Source organism: Sorex araneus, chromosome 1, assembly GCF_027595985.1.
Source record: "Sorex araneus isolate mSorAra2 chromosome 1, mSorAra2.pri, whole genome shotgun sequence".
NCBI classification, from domain to species: Eukaryota; Metazoa; Chordata; class Mammalia; order Eulipotyphla; family Soricidae; genus Sorex; species Sorex araneus.
This window is the reverse complement of record NC_073302.1, coordinates 385,550,921-385,570,227: the sequence shown is the minus strand read 5'-3', so window position 1 is coordinate 385,570,227 and position 19,307 is coordinate 385,550,921. Positions and strand designations below refer to the sequence as shown.

The window sequence follows — 19,307 nt, the reverse complement described above, 5'->3', positions numbered from 1 at the left end:
TTTAATACTCCTATACTTAAAAATATTTTTTAATTTCTTTTTTTTTTGAAATATCATATGACTTACCAGTAGTAAAACTGTGCAAAGAATTCTCATTACTTTTCACTTTTTCAATGCACTAGTCAATGTATTAGTAAGGGCAAGAAACTTGTGGTCATACAATACTTTTAGTTCAGCTAGTGTTTCATTCAGATTTCACCAGTTTTTATACACACCACTTAAAAAAAAAGCTTAGGTGATAATGGTACTTATACCATAAGTTACATAATAGTTGCAACACAACATCCACCCATCTGAAATGTATAGCTCACTGGGTTGTGCAGTCAGCCACACAGTGTAATTTTATAACATTTTTATAACCCCCGAAAGAATACCACACACATTATCAGTTTCCTTTGACTTTTCTCCCTTGAGTCCTAGGCAATCACGAGTTTATCTTCTGTCTCTCTGAGTTGTTGAATGTTTTTATCCATCTTGTAGCATGTATCAGCAGTTTTTTTCTTTTTGTTGCCAAGTAGCATTTTATTATATCAATATATTACATGTTGTGTATTCATCACTTTTACTGGTATAAATATTATTTTTATCATTTTTACTGTTATAAATATTACTGTTACATACTTTTCTGGGGATTGGGGTGGGTAGCTCCATAAACAGATATTAAATAAATTCAGCCACTAATCAAAACCAAGACACAAAACTGTTCTATCACACAAACAAAATTCCTCATGATAGGACTTAATTGACACACACATTCTCCAGCTCTAACCCCCTGGCTACCACTAATCTATTCTCCCTCGTTATAGTTTGCTACTCCAGAATATTATTTAAACTGAATCATACAGTATTCTGATATCATAACAATATATAACCCCTGGAGGTAGACTTATTTTTTTATTCAGAATAATGATCATGACATTCAACCAAGTTGTAGGTATCTGTATTTTATTTCTATTTGACTGAGAATTATTCTGTCATATGAATGTGCCACCATTTGTTTATTTTTTCATCAAGTGAAGGATATTTGGCTCTTCTACAGTTTGGAACTATTAAAAATAAGACTCCTATGAACATTACAGTTTTTTGTATAAACATTAGTTTTCATTTTTTAAAAATAAATGCCCAGAAGTGCTGGGCCATGTTATAGATCTATGCTTTATTGAAACAAAACAAAACAAAACAAGACAAAAATACTGTCAAACTGTCTCCCAGAGTAGCTGTGTCATTTTGCATTCCTACTAGCAATTTGTGAGAGATTCGGTTTCTCTGCATCTTCTCCACTGCTTTCTACTGTCAATATTTTTTTTTTTAATTTGAGCTATTCTAATAGTTGTATCCCATTATGGTTCAATTTGCGTTTCTGTAGTGACTACTGTATTGAATTTTTATTGCTTCCATAACAAATTATTACAAATTTAGAAACTTAAAAGAAATACAAATCAGTTGTCTCAGAGTTCTATAAATTAGAGGTGCAATAGTTTTGGAACTAAAATCATAGCATAGAAAGGACTTCTTTTCTCCTTTCTGGAAGATCCGGGAGGGAAATGTTTCCTTGCCTTTTGAGTATGGAGACCTCTGATAGTCCTTGGCTCACAGCTCTTCTTATATCTGCCAAGCTAGTAAGATCACATTTCTGTGACCCTTTTGTGTTACCTATCTCCCACTATAGTTAGAATAGGCTTTTTATATTTTACAGATTCAGTGATTAGATTGGGCCCTATTGGGTAAACCAGGATAGTCTCCTATCTCAACCTTATCCCTAATCTTAATTGCAACTTTAAGTTCCCTTTTGTCAGGCAATAAAGTATATATTCACAGTTTCCAATAATTAGGAGAAGGTATCTTCCAGTGGCTTTGTTCTTCCTACCAGAATAATGCTACTGAATATTTTTTACTTTAAGTATTGTTCACCCATATATTTTCTCTGATAAGATATGTATTTAAATTTTTCATCCATTTTTAATTGAATTGTTTATTTTACTTATTAAATTTATTTAGATGTTTCTTATATATTCTGGTGCCATTTTAATAGTTATACAATTTTCATACAAAATCTTCCAGGTTTTGGTTTTTATCATAGCATTTTTGTAATAGAGAATTCTAAATATTTTAGATTTTGATAAACTTCAATTCTTTAATCATTTATTTTATGAATTATGTCTTAAGACTGATATCTAAAAACTCTTCATTTAAGCCTAAATCTCAGATTTCTCCCCCATAATTTCTTCCAAAATTTTGATGGTATTACAATTTGTGTATTATACTATATGTTTAGATAGAACACATATTTCAATCTTTCTGTATGAAGATGACACTCCAGCTAGATATTTCCAAAACATGGACAAATAAAAAAATCCATTTAAATTTCTAAGAACTTCTTTAGCTAAATATCACAAGACCACAAAAATTTTAATTAGAAAAAATACATGCATACTTATGTCTATTGCAACAGTATTTACCAAGTTTCGAAATTTGGAAACAAACCAAATACTCAAGGACAAATGAGTGGAGAAAGAAGCTGTGCTTTATATATACAATGACATATTGCTTAGCTCTAAGAAAACATGAAATCTTGCCTTTGCCTTTTGCTATGACTTGGATGGAACTAAAGAGTGTCTTTTTTTTGTTTGTTTGTTTGACCACACACAGCAGTACTCAGGGCTTATTCTTGGCTCTGCACTAAGGGATCTCTCCTGGCTTGGGAGACCATATAGGATGCTGGGTTGGAAGCAAGTACTCTTCCAGCTGTACACTCTGGCCCCAAAAGAGGGAGAAGGAAAAATGTTGTATGCTTTCAATCATGTGTACTATGTAGAAATAAAACAAAAGAATAGACAGCTTCCAATGAAAATAAATCATTGGATTTTAACCACAAAGCTGGAGTTATCAAGTGTGTGTTTGTGGAAGAATTTGACAGAGTAGAAGTGACATAAAGGCAGTGGTGAAGGGTCTTTGGCACTTTGATGGCATTAGCCTTGCAAAAAAATTGCACACCGAAAGCATTAAGATTAACACTATTCTAGTCACATTGCTCAAAAACAAAGTAATATAAAAAGTTTCAAGAACCCCTCCTCCCAATAAATGAATCATGACCAGTAACTATTTTTCTAGTATTTCTACCATATTTTTAAACAAAAAGTGTTGAAGTCTACAATTATGGTTGTGGATTTCATTTTATTTTTTCCTTCCTCTTCTATACATTTTTTTCTTCATGTACTTATAGCTCTGCTGTTTTGTGCATATTTTTAAGATTGTGGTGTCTTTTTGCTAATAGACTCTTTTATTGTTATTCAAGGTCTTATTTGTCTTTTCTATCCTTTTACTTTTAACCTATTTGTACCATTAAATTTGAAGTGAGTTTGGTAAGTGTTACATAGTTAGTCTCATCTTTTCAAAGTTTCTTGTATCAATCTTTGCATTTATTAACTTATTTACTGTTGACACATCTGGTGGTCTCATACTTACTCCTGGCTCTATGTTTCAGGGGTCACTCCTGGTGGGGTTAGAGGGACCATATTTGATGCTAGGGATTGAATCAGGGTTTAGGGCATGTACATTATCCCTATACTATCGTTCCCAGCCCCTCTTTGCCTTTTAAATGGCATGTTTATATCAGTCATATTTAAGATAGTTATTGATGTTTTAAAATTTGTCAGCCATTATATTCTTTGTTTTACTTGTGCCTCTGTTTCTCCATTTCCTCTCTTCTTCTAAGCACTTGAACATTTTTTTTGCATTTCATTTTTGAAATATTTGCAATCTTATCCATTGTGATATCTTCATATAGTTTTTAAAAAGGAATTATTGAAACATTAATAAGTTATTTTTAGTATTATCACTTCAAGTGGAAGTGGCTATGCCACCACCACTTCGATCACTTTACTGTCTTTTATGACACAGTTATTCTAAAACAGTACTTCTAACTTTTTTGAATATTGTATCAAGCATTATTATAATTTCTATTTCAGACCATAAAACGCAATATTTTTTAATCTTAAGGGAAAACAATCTACTAGATGTACCCATCTATTTTCCATTTCTGTTGCTTTTCTTTATGTCCTTCATAGATGTATTATAATAATATTTTCTTTCTGTATGAAAACCTTCTTTAGGCTATTTTTAAAAAATTTCTGTTGGCAGTAGATTCTATTATCTTGAGAAAAATCTTTCTGTTTCTTTTTATTTCAAAGAATATTTTCACTGAATATATATTTTTTAATTTTGACATTTTAAAAAATTTCACCATATGTTCTGATCTCCATGACTTCTAATGAACATCAGCCATTATTTGAATTGTCATTGTCCTGTCAGCTACATGTTCTTTCTTTGTTTTAATTTTTATTTAGATGTCTTGTTTTTTTAATTTAATTTTTTAGAATTTTGGCTATAATGTATTTAAATATTTCTTTGGTATTATTCTATTTGAGATTTGCTCAATTTCTTGAATCTGAAGGCTCATATCATTCATCAAGTTTGGAGTTTTGAACATTTATTTCTTCCAATACTCTTTGGCCTGTATGTTTAGATATTAAGCCCCATATTAATGGGCTGGAGCGATAGTGCAGCAGGTAGGGTGATCACACACGGCAAACCTGGGTTTGATTCCTCCGCCCCTCTCTGAGAGCCTGGCAAGCTACCAAGAGTATCTCGCCTCCACGGCAGAGCCTGGCAAGCTACCCATGGCATATTCGATATGCCCAAAACAGTAATAACAAGTCTCACAATGGAGATATTGCTGGTACCCAGTTGAGCAAAATGATGAACAACAGGACGACAGTGCTACAGTACAGTGCTCATTTAATTTTTTTTTTAATTGTGTCACGATGACTAGACTTACTCCTTGCTCTGCTCAAGAATTACTCCTGACATTGCTCATTGCTCAGGGGATCATGTAGCATGCCGGGAATCAATCCCTGGTAGGCTGTATGTGAGGCAAATGCCCTATACTCTGTACTATTGCTCCAACCTCTCTTCTCAATCATTTTCGTTTTACTACTGAGCCTACATGAACTCAATAACAAGTAAACGTTATTTATGCGTTTTTATTTTTCTGTTTGTTTAAAAAAATCCCAGAGATTTACTTAATGCTTGATATGTTTTATATAGAGAAAGGCTGGAATCACTCCCCTGTGTACCCTTGGAAATCTCATGGAAGCACTAAGCAATGAAGGGATGCCAATCTGGATGCATCAGAAGTGGAATCACAAACCCTAATTTTATGACTATTCTTAGCTTAAAGGTCTTTCTCTAGTTAAATTAGGGGTCTTTCTTAAAAATGCTTAATAAGCTGGAGGTACTATGTGAAAACAACTGGCATATAGGAGGAAATTAATATTTTAGTCTGTTGAAATATTTAAATACTTGGAAATTTTTTTAAAATTCAGCTTTGAAGTTTTCAGTACTAGAAAACTTTTAAGTCTAGGTTTGACAGTCAAGAAGGTCAATTTGTGTGTTCCTTAAACTGATCTGCTTCTCTAGTCTTCAGCTTTTGGCTTTCATTTCTTTTGCCTCATCCTCTCCATTCACTTCTAGATTTTCTTTCAGAAATGAAACTGCCTCGCAAGTTCAGTCTCAGCTGTATCCGTGACCACCTTGGTCTCCATTTGTACATAAAAACACCCCTCACTTGTTTTTTTGATAACAGTCATAACTTGATTGGGAACAGAAAGGCCACTTTTTTTCTCAGACCTGTTGTAGTCATTATATACTGAAGAAGAAATATTAGGTTAATAATGATAGGCATACATTCTATAGAACAACTAAAACCTGCTTTTAGAGCATTTTTTAAGGCATCAATGTCTTAATAACCATAACAAGACACTTCAATATCTGTTGGGATTTTGACAGCCTATTGGGGTCCAATGCCTATTAATGTTATTAATATTGTTAATGAGTATTTTCAGTTCTTCTTCATTCAAAACTAAACTATCCAGTATATATGGGTCTGAGACTGCATGTTTAGATGCATCATTGGCACCATTGCCGAGTCTCTTGTACTTGTCATAATAAAAAAAAAAAAACGGCAGTTATCTGGAACAGAATTTCCAGTTGCTCATTTTTTATATACTCTGACACCTCACCAACGTGACAAAGAATGCTATAAATGTTTTTTTTGATTTTGGTGAATATGTCTTCACATCTAATTGCTTCCTTTGGAGAAACTCTTCTTTTGACAAGTCAATATATATTTCTCTTTATTCACTCTCATGACAACCACCCATTCATTCCTTCCCATTAGGACTAGTTTCTCTATAGAAAAAAATATGCCTTCTAGAAAACTCACTAAGAAGAAGCATGCCTCTGACATTACTGTATTCTAAGAAGCTGTCATAACCCCTCAATTTCAGCAATGAATCTTATATTCATCATCTCTGCATCTGCCACTTTAGTAAATTTAATTACTTTTAAGAATTTTAATGATCACAATGCTGTAATTTTATTTCTCTTGTTCTTCTTAGGGGGTGACCCCAGTGGTGCTCAGGGCGTTCTCCTGCCTCTGAGCTCAGGAATCACTTGGACAGAGTTGGGGGATCATATCGGTTACCAAGGATCAATACTGGGTCTGTGTAAGGCAAGTGCCCTACCCACTGTACTTTTGCTCCAGTCATTGCTGGTATTTTGTAGTTCTCTATTTCTATGTTCTCAAAAGTGTTTATAATGCATTTAAATTTTTTTTAACTTCTTGAAAATTCTTTTGGGGTTATCCCAGCATCTGTGCCATCTTAGTGTTTTTGTCTATTGGTTGTCTTTTTGAGTTCAGATTTTACTGGTTCTTGGTATCATAATATTGTACTGCATCATGGGCATTTTGCATATTTTGTTATAAAACCTTGGTTTTTATTAAATTCTCTATTTGGCAACCAATTAAGACTCAGAATGCATATTTGGATACTTGTTTTTCAGTTCAAATATTAATTTTATCAAATTGCTTCTATACTATTCTGATTTGCTCTATGTGGGTTACCCAAATGGCACTTCTGCATCCTACAGTTAGTCTCAGCACTAACTGGAGATGGAAGGGTAAATATTGGAGGGGGTTACCTCTTTGTATCTTTGGCAGCATTTGAAAGACAAGGTTTCAGAATGTGACTCAAGTAGGGAAAGTGACTTCTCCGTTACCAAAAAGGGAGATCATAAATTATAGTTCTAGTGGTGGGAAGATATCTTGAAAGGTTTGTTGATATATTTGGCAAGCAGGATGCCTGGATTCCATCCCTGGCACAACATAGTCCCCTCAAAAGATATGAATGATCCTTGTGGTCCCCAAGCACTTCCATTATGACACACACAAAAAGATCATAATTCTACATGCTAGGCTCTGTATGCAAGGAACACTTTTCTGTCTTTGGGACAAAGGCACTGTGTAGCACTGTTTAGCACTGTCGTCCCCTTGTTCATCTATTTACTCCAGCGGACACTAGTAACATCTCCATTGTGAGACTTGTTGTTACTGTTTTGGCATATTGCATATGCCACGGGTAGCTTGCCAGGCTCTGCTGTGCAGGCGGGATACTCTTGGTAGCTTGCCGGGCTCTCTGAGAGGGACAGAGGAATCAAACCCGGATCGGCCACTTGCAAGGCAAACCCGTACCCGATGTGCTATCGCTCCAGTCCATTTCTTCCACTAATTACAACAACAAAACTGTCTTCAAAAAACTGTCTTCAACATGTAAAGTGCAACATGTCTGGCACATTCTGATGAAAGGAGAAAAATAAGGTGGAACAACTAGAAACCTTGCAGTCTGAGAACAATGGCAGTGAGTTTCTCCTTGTTTTTCTTGCTTTTTATATACTTTAGCTTGGATCCTGCAACAAACAACTTAGCAAAAACAGTAGGTGCAGATAGAAAATGATCGGAAGAAAAGTCTGTTTTCTCTAGCTAGGGAATTAATAAAAGGGTAATCCAAAGGTATAGAAACTCTTTAGCCATAGTTACCTGGTCTTAGAATAAACACCAAAAAAAGATGTAATATCCCTTCCTACCACAGTGGGCTTTGCTGTGATAACTAGATGGGCAGAAATCTGTTTTTCACATTCTCATCTATCACTTGCATCACTGTCATCCCATTGCTCATCGATTTGCTCGGGTGGGCACCAGTAACGTCTCCATTGTGAGACTTGTTACTGATTTTGGCATACCGAATACACCATGGGTAACTTACCAGGCTCTGCCTGCTGAGTGGGCGAGATACTCTTGCCAGGCACCAAGAAAGTCACCTATCACATAGGCCCTGTGGGCAGAACTCTGACTTTCACATGCTCCCTTATAGCAACAGACAGTGGTCCTGTCTACGGGACCTTTTGTATAGAACATTAAGCAGAATATTTTTCTTTGTCTTTGTCCCTTCAGATGATGAGACTGACATGCTGCCCACTGCACTAAGGAGGCAACTGCAGCAATAGCACAGTTGGTAGGGCATTTGCCTTGTGCGCAGCCGACCCGGGTTCAATTCCTCCGTCCCTTTCGGAGAGCCCGACAAGTATCCTGCCTGCATGGCAGAGCCTGGCAAACTACCTGTGCCATATTCGATACGCCAAAAACAGTAACAAGTCTCACAATGGAGATGTTACTGGTGCTCGCTCGAGCAAATCGATAAACAACAGAATGACAGTGCTACAATGCTACAGTGGAAGAAATAAATTGGAATGTGTTTACTTCATATTGTCGGTAACTACCAATCTTCAAAGCAGGCTTCTTTATTAAGCAGATTATTTCTATTTATCGTTTTATAGGTTTCCCCTCATTTTTAATTTCGTATGTTCAAAAAACTTTCGGGGACAGAGTGATAGTACAGTTGTTAGGGCGTTTGCCTTGCACGCGGCCAACCTGGGTTTGATCCTCAGCATCCCATATGGTCTCCCAACCACGGCCAGGAGTAATTTCTGAATGCAGAGCCAGAAATTTCTGAGCATCGCTGGGTATGACCGCCCCCCCCCCCCAAAAAAAAGGAACTTTCTAGAATTCTTCCAAGGCTACCTTTTGTATTTTCCTATGTGGTAATAGAATTTTTTTTGGCTTTTTTGGGGGGGAGGGACGGAGTGGGTGGGCCATATCCAGCAATGCTCAGGGCTACTCCTGGCTCTGCACTGGGGAATTACTCCTGCACAGTACTCAGGGGACCATATGGATGCCAGGGATTGAACTTTGGTCGGCCGCTTGCAAGGCAAACACTCTACCTGTTGTACTATCACTCTGGCCCTGATAATAGAATTTACATCTCACATGCTTCCTACATTTCTAACTATTCACTGTGGAAGGGAGAGGCTCACACATGAGATTGGTCTGACTTCTAGAATCAGAGTCTAAAGAAAATTGATTACTGTGAATTTATTTTATTGAAAATATATATAGTGTATACAAATTTAATTATTTAGAACTCATTTAAGAAATAGGACTTATTGAGAATAATAAAAATATGTATAGAGAAATTCTAACCAGCAAAATATATGTATAGATGAATAAAGCATTTGAATATTGAAAACATATTTTTCTGATTTTACATATATGAAGAAATACTATAGAGATAAAATGAGCTATTTATTGGGTTGAGGTACTTGTGATAAAGTAGACAGCTATTGATTTGGGAATTGTTGCTATGGTTGATTCCATGGTAACAGTTGAGATTTTATAATAGGTGAATGAGAAGAGAGGAGAGAAAGAATTTAGGTAAAATCTTAAGAAAATCTAAGAGAGATAAGATAATAAAGGACTATTTTAGAGATACTTCTAGAAAGATTTGTCAAAAATTTAAGAGAAGACTAAAAAAATCAATGAACTTGAAATAGAAAGAAACATACATCATTTTAAAAAACCACCATGGATAAATTTTTTCAATCTAATGATTTATAATGATACTGACTATTATTTACCATTTTATCACTGAAACATGCACAGTTTGAGATATAAAACTAAATTATCATAGTTTTGTGCATGTAAGGCTTTTAATTAAAGTTCAAAGAGGGGCTATTGCATTAAATAGCTTAACCAGTGATTTCAGCAAATGAATGGGATTAGGGCAGATGAATTAAAAATTGTGTTGTTTGGTTCAAAAAAGTCATTGACAAATTTAAACAAAGTCTAAGGATTTTTTATTTATTTGCTTCTCCAAAACATTTACTTCTTCACTAAACAACTGAGAATATGAATTTAAAGACTTCAGAAATTTTACAATAGGTGAATGAGAAGAGAGGATGTTTGCTTAAAAAAAAAATCCTTTTGAGTAAATTGACAACTAACAAAGAACCTATACCAAAAAGTGGAGTTTAATCACCTTAAACTTTTGAATCATGGGGCTGGAGCAATTTGCCTTGCACGCGGCCAACCCGGGTTCGATTCCCAGCAGCCCATGTAGTCCCCTGAGCACCACCAGGAGTAATTCCTGAGTATAAAGCCAAGAGTAACCTCTGTGCATCACCGGGTGTGACACAAAAAGAAAAAAAAATTAACACAACAACAAACTTTTGAATCATATTACTTGAGCATAAATGCATTTCTAAAATTTTAAGTAGTTAAACTTTAAAAGTTAATTAGCTTAAATTTTAAAAGTTAAACCTTAGTAATGAATAATAAAACATTAATAGAGATTCTGTTAGGCATAGATTAATAAATAAATTAAAGTTATAATTAGCTGCTGGTGAGCAAATGGTGCTTGAAAATAACAAATGCAAATAGTGCTTGAAAACAATGCCTTACATATCTCCCATATTTTGTAACTATTAATTAGCAAATTACTCTTTTATAGATTGGATCAAGGAAAGCTTCAATGCAGCTAATGAAATTATCATAAATTTGAAATTAGTGTGTCCTGAATTATATTCTGTTTTAAAACTAAAGCTTGACTAACATTTAAAAATTATAATTATAGCTTTTGATTTTGTCTGGTACCTCTCCTCACGTCTGTTTGCCAATAATCAACCATTCTCTCCGTGAGACATCAGTAGTATATTGAGTAAAATCAAAATTCTTTTCAATTCTCTGAAAACTTGCTTAAATGAAAAGCATAAGAGATCTATGCACCAGCTTTGGAGACATTTTATCATCAACCTTGACTTATAATAATCTCAATTTATACAGACTTTATAAGGAAAAGTAAGATGTTTCATTTTCATTGTCAAAGATAAATTATTCTTCTTAATATTAATTGTAACATATTATATAAAGGACATTTTACAGCTGAATGTGTGTTGCCTTTATGAATATTGCTATATTTCATGTTTTCTGTTACATTTGCACTGTCGCTCGTCCGTTGTTCATTGATTTGCTCAAGCGGGCACCAGTAATGTCTCCATTGTGAGACTTGTTATAGTAGAAAATTAAAAACTTTTAAAGAAACAGAAAATGATTACTACTTACCTGTCAATTATTTCTCATTAAAACAGAGGGGGAAGCAGGTAGGTGGTGAAATATCTGAAGATATAGCATTTTGTTCTCTTCTGTTCTGTTTCTAACATTATTTCCTACCTGGCATTCCTAAGTAGAAAATAATAGTTATTATTGTAATAGCCATGTTATATCTGGAGTATATCCAGGTCATAGCAAGTCACAATCGGTATATGTGTGTGTATATGTAGATGTTCGCAAATATGCGAGTTGTACTGAGTCTAGTATTAATGATATCCTAAAGTCCCTGGACAGTTATTGAATTTGAAATTTCAAGGATCCATATGATGTGATCGGTCTTATTAAAAAAAATCTGCTAAAAAACATAATTTTAATTTTGTTTTTTGGTCCACCCCCGTCAGCTTTTAGAGCTTACTCTTGGCTCTGCTCGAGGATCACTCCTGGTAGTGTTGCAGGACGATATGGGCCTTTGGGGTTTGAACTCCAGTGACTATGTGCAAGGAAATCTCCTTACCTGATTCAATTTTTATGAAATATCAAATTCCATGGAATACCAATGAAATATGTTCAAACTAGAGAGGAAGAATTTACCATCCCGAGTCACAGAAGGTCTCTCAGACTCATTAGATTACTTTTCATTTTTTGCTGTTCTGAGCATGGAGTGCGGGTGTCGTGAAAGCAAGACGTGTGCTTTGTCACTGAGTTGTGTCCCCAGTGCCTTCATCTTTTTTTTAAAGAAGTATTAATTAAGACAAATTGTGAACAATTAGAACAATGCAGTTTAATTATAACAATGAGGGGGCATTAACTTAACTCTTATTACACATCAGACCCTATGCTAAGTAATTGCCTTGTTTTGTTTTTTTGTGCTTCATATCATCATCTCAAGTCATAGGAATTTTTAATCATCCTGTTTTATTAATAAGAAATCTGAGGTCTGGAGAGGTGAAGTAGATCAGCAAAGCTAGACAGATCTTATAGGGAGGAGTATAGGAGATGAAAACCAGGGTCTATAAGGTAATTGCATAAAGCAGGGCCACTTTTATGAACACTAACTGATCTCAGTAGAGTTTGGAAATTGGGTACATTTTACAAACTCAGTAGAGTTTGGAAATTGGGTACAACCTCCAGGTATAGAGGTTTCTGAAGAATGTTTTTAGGAAAATAATTAAGATGAAGAAATAGTGTCTATATGGAGGATATTATTCTAGACTGATTTTTCTTCAATAATATAATTTACTGCTACCTTATGCATATCTGTGTTCAACTCCTGCCTCTTCTTAATATAACTGGTGAGATCTGGAGAGAGTTATATACACACGTAACCATTGCCTCTCCTCATAAAAGAAATGTAACCAATTCTTTCCTAAAGTTTAATAGTATGGACTTTATACATTTTAAACATCGTATAACTTACTCAGGGTGTGAAATGGGATTGGTTGGGGCATCAAGGTCATATATCTTTAGAAATAGCTTGAAAAAAAAATGTGTGTGAGCCTGCAGGGAGTGACAGAGGGCTGGAGTCTATTTAAACCTAGCTATGCAAAAGAATCACATAATTTACTATAATTTAAAGCAAATTAAATATGACCTCACATCCCTATTCTGTCTCGGATGGTAAGATATCCAAGCTTGATCATTATTGTGACTCTCCCAGTTCCATCCTTGGACAGTACAAAGTTTCCCAAAATTTCCTGGAGGCCTCACATGAATGAATGAGCAGGTTGGTTATGCTTTGCACAACCTCAGGGGCACCATTCACATCTCAAGAGGCTTGACCACATTCTTAGAACAGGAGGGTGGAAAAAAAAATAGAGCATGAAACAACCCACCAATTAACATTTCAATAAATTATCTGGCAAAATGCTTTTTTTTTGAGAGAAGAATGTCCATACCTTTCATTAGATTCTCAAAGCAAAGAGGGAGAATGATTTGATCCAGTAAAAGAGATGGGTGTCAAACCTCTTTGCGCCACAAAGCAGGAAAACATCACATTTGCATTGATTATAGGCCCTTTTCATAGTGCTGACACATCTATGAGCTTTGAGTGGCCTCATTATTTTTTTATTAAATTGGGTCAGGGTGGGGGCCCCCATTCAACCTAAATGCAGATGGGGTCATTGTGACTGAACCTCAATATACACAATAGGCAATAAATTCTGGGAAATGAAATCTGTCATCAGAGCACTCTTTCACACAACAACAACAACAAAAACCCCTAGATGGTGTATAACATTGGGACTTGAGGCGAAGACATCTCCAAGATAAAGAGGCAAAATTGCATTCACTGAGTTATAAAGCATTTGGGATGGGGGAGGCTCTTCCCTGGACAGAACAGGAAAGCACCAGCATTGTTTCAGTAAAAACTATATAAAACAACTGAACAGAAGACACGTCCATAATGAAAAAAGCTTGTGGGAAGTACAATGGTTTTGAAAATAAAAATAGTCACCTGAATGGTAGCATCCTTATTAGCCTCGTCTTCAAATGCAGGAAGAAAGAAAATGCTTTCGGATGAATAGTTGGAAAAACATTCTGGTTAATGACGAAAGCCTGCACTAAGTCATATCTGTCACTTTTAAGGGCTAATTATAATATTTTTACCAGTATTTAATTTTACAAAATTCAATTGATCAGATATCAATTCATAATGAGTGTCGAGTATAAGTAGAGTTTAGTGTGTATTAATGAACAGTAGTGAGTGTTCAAGTTATATTCTTATTTTTATTCTTATACTAAGTAACATCCTCATTTCTCTAGCCATTGCCTTTGAATAAATTTGGAAGCCTCTATTTGGTAACAATTTGATTTAGTTTTTGTTACTTGATTCCAAATTTCTTTAATAATGAAGTATGCTTTTCAAAAACATACTATCATACTGTCATTACCTTCACAAATAATGTCTCATACAGATACTGAAAGTTTTTATACTAATATGTAAACAGCTTGGCAAAATAATGATATTTGGACCCAGATGGATTAAAATAGTATAGTCTGAGTTTTTTTTATTTGTTAAACAGGAAAATGGCATGGTACCATACAGTGTAAGCAGTAGTATAGTACAAATATACCTTGTTTTCAGGTTACAGCCAATACTAAATAAAGAAGAGTTTTCTTACTTTAAAAGTACAATCAACTGATACACAGACCCTTGTATTTTATGAGTTCTGAAAATATAGAATTTTATAGTTGATGAATCAGATCTCAGTGCTAACTTTCATTTTATAGATGAGGAAACTGAGACCTGAGACGGCGAAAGGATTTGTCCAAAAACTGCTTTTGATGAAGAAATGCCAACATTACATCACTTCCAGTCAGTTTTCTGTGTCAAGTAATGGTCTGTCTCCTAGAAGACTGGCCCTAAGAACACAGGTGACAAAATGAAGTGTAAAATGTTAAAATGAATAAATGTATTTGTAAATTCATTCTCAACTATCATTTTTGCACATATCATTTCACTGCATGCTTGTTTACAACTACAATTTCACTACAACTTGTTTACTTGGTTAAAAATGACATTGACCTTGATTTATTATTTTAAACAATTATCTATTTTTATAATTATTATTTATTACATATTTAAGAAAAGAACTACTTTGTCACACCTGGCATATTCTGAGAAACAGTAAGTCATTAGTTGCTAGGTCATTGCCCATTCATTTTTTTAAAAAAACAATTTTTTAGGAATCAATTCATTAGTGTATAATGAGGTTCATTTAGCATATTTCTGATGCTTAGAGTTCATTCAATTTTATTTTCCATTATATCAAACTTACCAAATTTCTATATGGAATATACTAAAATGACAGATTTCCATAAAAAAGAAGAAATACATCATAATGTATGAATTTTAAAACAGTGGTTTCCTAGAAATTGCACTGTGGCAGCCCTGCCGTCCTGGGGTTATTCAACAGCACTTCAGCTTATATAATTACCAGACCAGCCTCTCTTACAGAGCCCATGAGGCGCCCAGGTCGGTCACCATGGCAACAGATTCTGAATCAGAGTCCTCCCATCCTAATACCGTGCACAGAACCTCTTCCTGGAAAAAGTTATTTTTTCCAATTTTATTTTAAATGCATTTCTCCAAATTATGAAATTTCGGAGTATTTGTTTTAGTTTTCCTCTAAGTGTAATCTGTCTGGACACACGTAATTTCAGGAATAGCACAGTAAATATGCTACACACATTTTCAAACGGTTGTTTTTCATTCTGAACACCATTTTGGAATGAAGATGAAGAAAATAACTTCAGAATTTAAAAAAAAATCTGAGAAAAGGATGGTGCAGGAAATCAACTCTGACCTTTATGTCTCAATATGAGCTCTTTTATGCTATGTAAAAATCATTAGATGCATTAAATGCATAAATCTTAGCAAATAAAATACTATTTTTGTTAGTTTTTTTAACTAACAAACATGTGTTGCAGGGTTCATATGCCTTGTGCAATTTTTTTAAAAAAATCATAAAAAAACAACTTGATCTCTAAAGCAGAGTATACAGATTTGTTTACAATTCCCCTGTCTTCCCCACATTCTTTAGGAGGCTTGGAAAAAAGCTTGCAGAGATTCCTTTACATCTGCTTTCTCATTTCCTGTTTGCTGTTTTAAACAGGCCTTGCAGTTTCGTGACCAGACAGAAAATCTTACCGGTGTTGCATAATGGAACTTCTCAAGGCCATCCACTAACTTGCTGGAAGCTGCAGGTAGAGTTTCCCTTTTATTTTTTTTTCTCTCATCAAGAAAAAGAGTAACAAGTTCTTGGAGAATTCTTTTATAATCTACCATAAAAAAAAAGGCATTCACAAACTATTGTACCTTACAAAATAAGTTCAGTTTTCTGATGTCTTCTTCTGGTCTTCAATTCAACTTCCCTTTACTGCTAGATATCCATTTCCCACTACTCATAATATCCTACCGATTTAGTTCTTGTGGTTTTTGAAAGGTGTTCCCTTTTCTTTTTTTGGTTTAAGATCCTTTGTTTTCCAGAATTTGTATTCTAAATCTGAATCAGAATCTGTTCAGCTACCAGCAGCTCTGTGATTTTTGGGAGAATGCATTCTTGTTTGTTTGTTTCAGGGGACACACCCTGCTGTGTTCTGGGCTTACTCCTGATACTGCAGTCAAAAATCACTCCCTGCAGGATTGCATGACTGTATGAGGTACCACGGACAGAATCCAGGTCAGCCACATATAATGCAAGCACCCTACCTGCAGTACTATGCCTCAGGTCCCCAAACATGCTCGTTCTTTTTTTTTTTTCCTTTGGGTCACCCCTGGCAATGCACAGGGGTTACTCCTGGCTTTGCACTCAGTAATTACTCCTGGCAGTGCTCAGGGGACCATATGGAATGCTGGGAATCGAACCCGGGTCGGCCACTGCAAGGCAAACTCCCCACCCACTATGCTATCACTCCAGCCCCAACATGCTCGTTCTAAATCTCATTCCTTGTAAAAAACAGATGCATGGTCCATGCAAAGAGATGTGACAGGGCCCACCAAAAAACCCAAACAACAAACAAACAAAACCAACCTAGAAAACAGTTGACAATGGAGTAAGGTTTATTCGCTAGCACTTGAATTCCTGGACCCAAGTTATTTTCCATCTCTTTCCTGTAGGTCCCTCATTATTAAAACAATGTGTATCTCAGTTTCTGCCTTTTTAGAGGATGGAGATCAGACATGACTTTATCACTGCTGAGCAGACCCACCCAGTTTTTTCCATGTTAAAATATATTTTAAAATGAAGAGATTTAAACTGGAGTTGTACTAAAATGTTTATCCTTAGCAGTTAGATTTGTATGAGGAAGATAAGGCCTTCAGTACTCTCAGCATAAATTTGTGGCTGTATCTACTCTGTTTGAGAGCCATCATGAATTTGGGCCCCCAGCTGAATACGCCCTTGTCTCAATGGAAGAATTCCCCAGCTGGAACATGAGGAGTCAGAGGACAGTAATGGTAGAAACAGAGAAGAGCAGAGAAGTTGATGCAACTGGGGCAAACAAGGTAATCACTTCTTGGGAGTTTATACAAGGGACAATTGTAGGAATTTAATACATGTTAACCTATTATTCTTTCTTCAGGATTATTACCCTCAATTTAAGACACAAAAAAACTGAGTTTTAAAGATAAAATAACTTACCCACGTTCACACAAGTAGTAGAATCGATCCGTGCTCCTGAGTACTGTACCACTCAGAAAATACAAGATCACCAGTGGAGGTTGTGAGTGTCCTCAGACACACAGCAATTGGATGTCTGTGTATGTAGTGGCAGTTGTGATTGTGGGACTTAAAATACGAGCAATAAAACTTAATGGGGGCTCAGCAGTACGTGTTATTAGTGGGAGAAGACATTTCCCTAACCATATAGTTGCCCTCAGAGGTGAAGGAATTGGGTAAACAGGTTGCTCTTGGTACTTCTATGACCTCCCCATAGACTATATGATGTTTCTAAATCACTGTGGAAAATGGCATGGGACTTGGGCAGTTGCCCAGAGCCCTTTGCTCAGAATGACCCACTACTTAGATTAATAAGACTCTGTGTCACAATTTCCAAAGTCTCTACTTTTTAATAAGAGATTCCACATTTTCATTTTGCATGGAGGCCTACAAATTGTGGAGTTAGTCCTGTGTGGAATTCTGGGTAATCTGCAGATGTTCATAGTTTGAAGTTAGGAGACACAGACTTCAATTTCTCTGTGATTTCTTTGGAGCTGCAGTGCTATAAATCTGCAGTTGCCTGTTAGTGGATTTGCATTTTACTGCAATGCCATACTTTCCTTCAGAGGGGAAAGCAGTCAGCCTCACTCAAAGGGACTTGACTGCTGTTCAGCCAATGTCTCTGTGCAAAACCGCAAACTAAAAGGCTCGGAACAAGCTCCAAATGGATCAGCAACAGTTAAGTATAAGGAAACCTTTTTGCAGAATGATAAAACACTGTTAAAATCTCAGCAGAATTTGTAACTGGTTTCATGAAGCATTCCTGCAGAATAACAGTATTAGCATACAAAGTTCTAGCATTAATCCTCCTAAATATTTATGTCACCATCCTATAATATCTACATAATTTAGCCCATGCTATTGTCAAGATTTGCCAAAACCTGAGAGAAAATAAAAATGATTCGGTGTAAGGAAGCATCCAATCTGATAAGTTCTTTCTATCTTCTCTCACTGCTCCAGCAGTTTGCACCAGAATAAACAATTGTGCACTAGTCGTGAGTTCCCACGGAATCAGTTGCTTCTGGAAACTTTTTTCAAGTGAAGGATAGTGAGCTGATTTTCTCCACCAGGGTAGCAATGATACCAGTCAGTAGGAACTGTATGGGGAAAGAAAACCAACGTCTCAAAGAAGACAAAAAGGGAATTTCGCGCTTCTATCATTCAGAGGATCAAACTCCTCATATTCAAGGAGATCCGTTGGGTTATGCTGAATTAATAATGCTGGCTAATATCTCCTAGCATTTATATGCCCCAGACAGCCTGGTAAGGGTTTTACACATGTCAATTTAGTTAATCCCCACAACAACCCATTGAGATAGATATTATTATTATCTCCATTTTAAAGGTGAAGGACCCCAGGCACAGAGAGGGGAAGCAGTTAAGTCAGGAGAGCAGCTGCAGGGCTGCAAAAGCTACAGGTTCATCCAGGACAATACCAGGCAGTGACGAGCTCCCGGTGGGGCCAGGCTGTGTGCAGCTGCCGAGTCTGTCCTGTTTGTCCTCACAATAAGCCCCCATTAACGAGGGAAGCACGATTGGTTTCTGTGGCTCTTGCGACCTGAAAGAGCCTATAGAATACAGATCCTATTGTGAAATGCTTTTGTCATTTGGAGATTCCTTTTTTAAAAAAAATATATATAAACAGAATAATCAGCCTCTTAATGTATCCATAGGGAATTTAGGAGAGAGATGAAGAAGCGGCTCCTGTTTTTGAGGCATTTGCAATCATTGTTGGAGAGACAGAGCCA

General features: G+C 35.7%; 1 pseudogene; it reads right to left on the bottom strand.

Annotated features, from left to right (window-relative positions):
• Nucleotides 1-5,481: 5,481 nt before the first annotated feature.
• Nucleotides 5,482-19,077, bottom strand: LOC101551088 (eukaryotic translation initiation factor 2 subunit 1-like; annotated as a pseudogene).
• Between the last annotated feature and the right edge of the window lie 230 nt (nucleotides 19,078-19,307).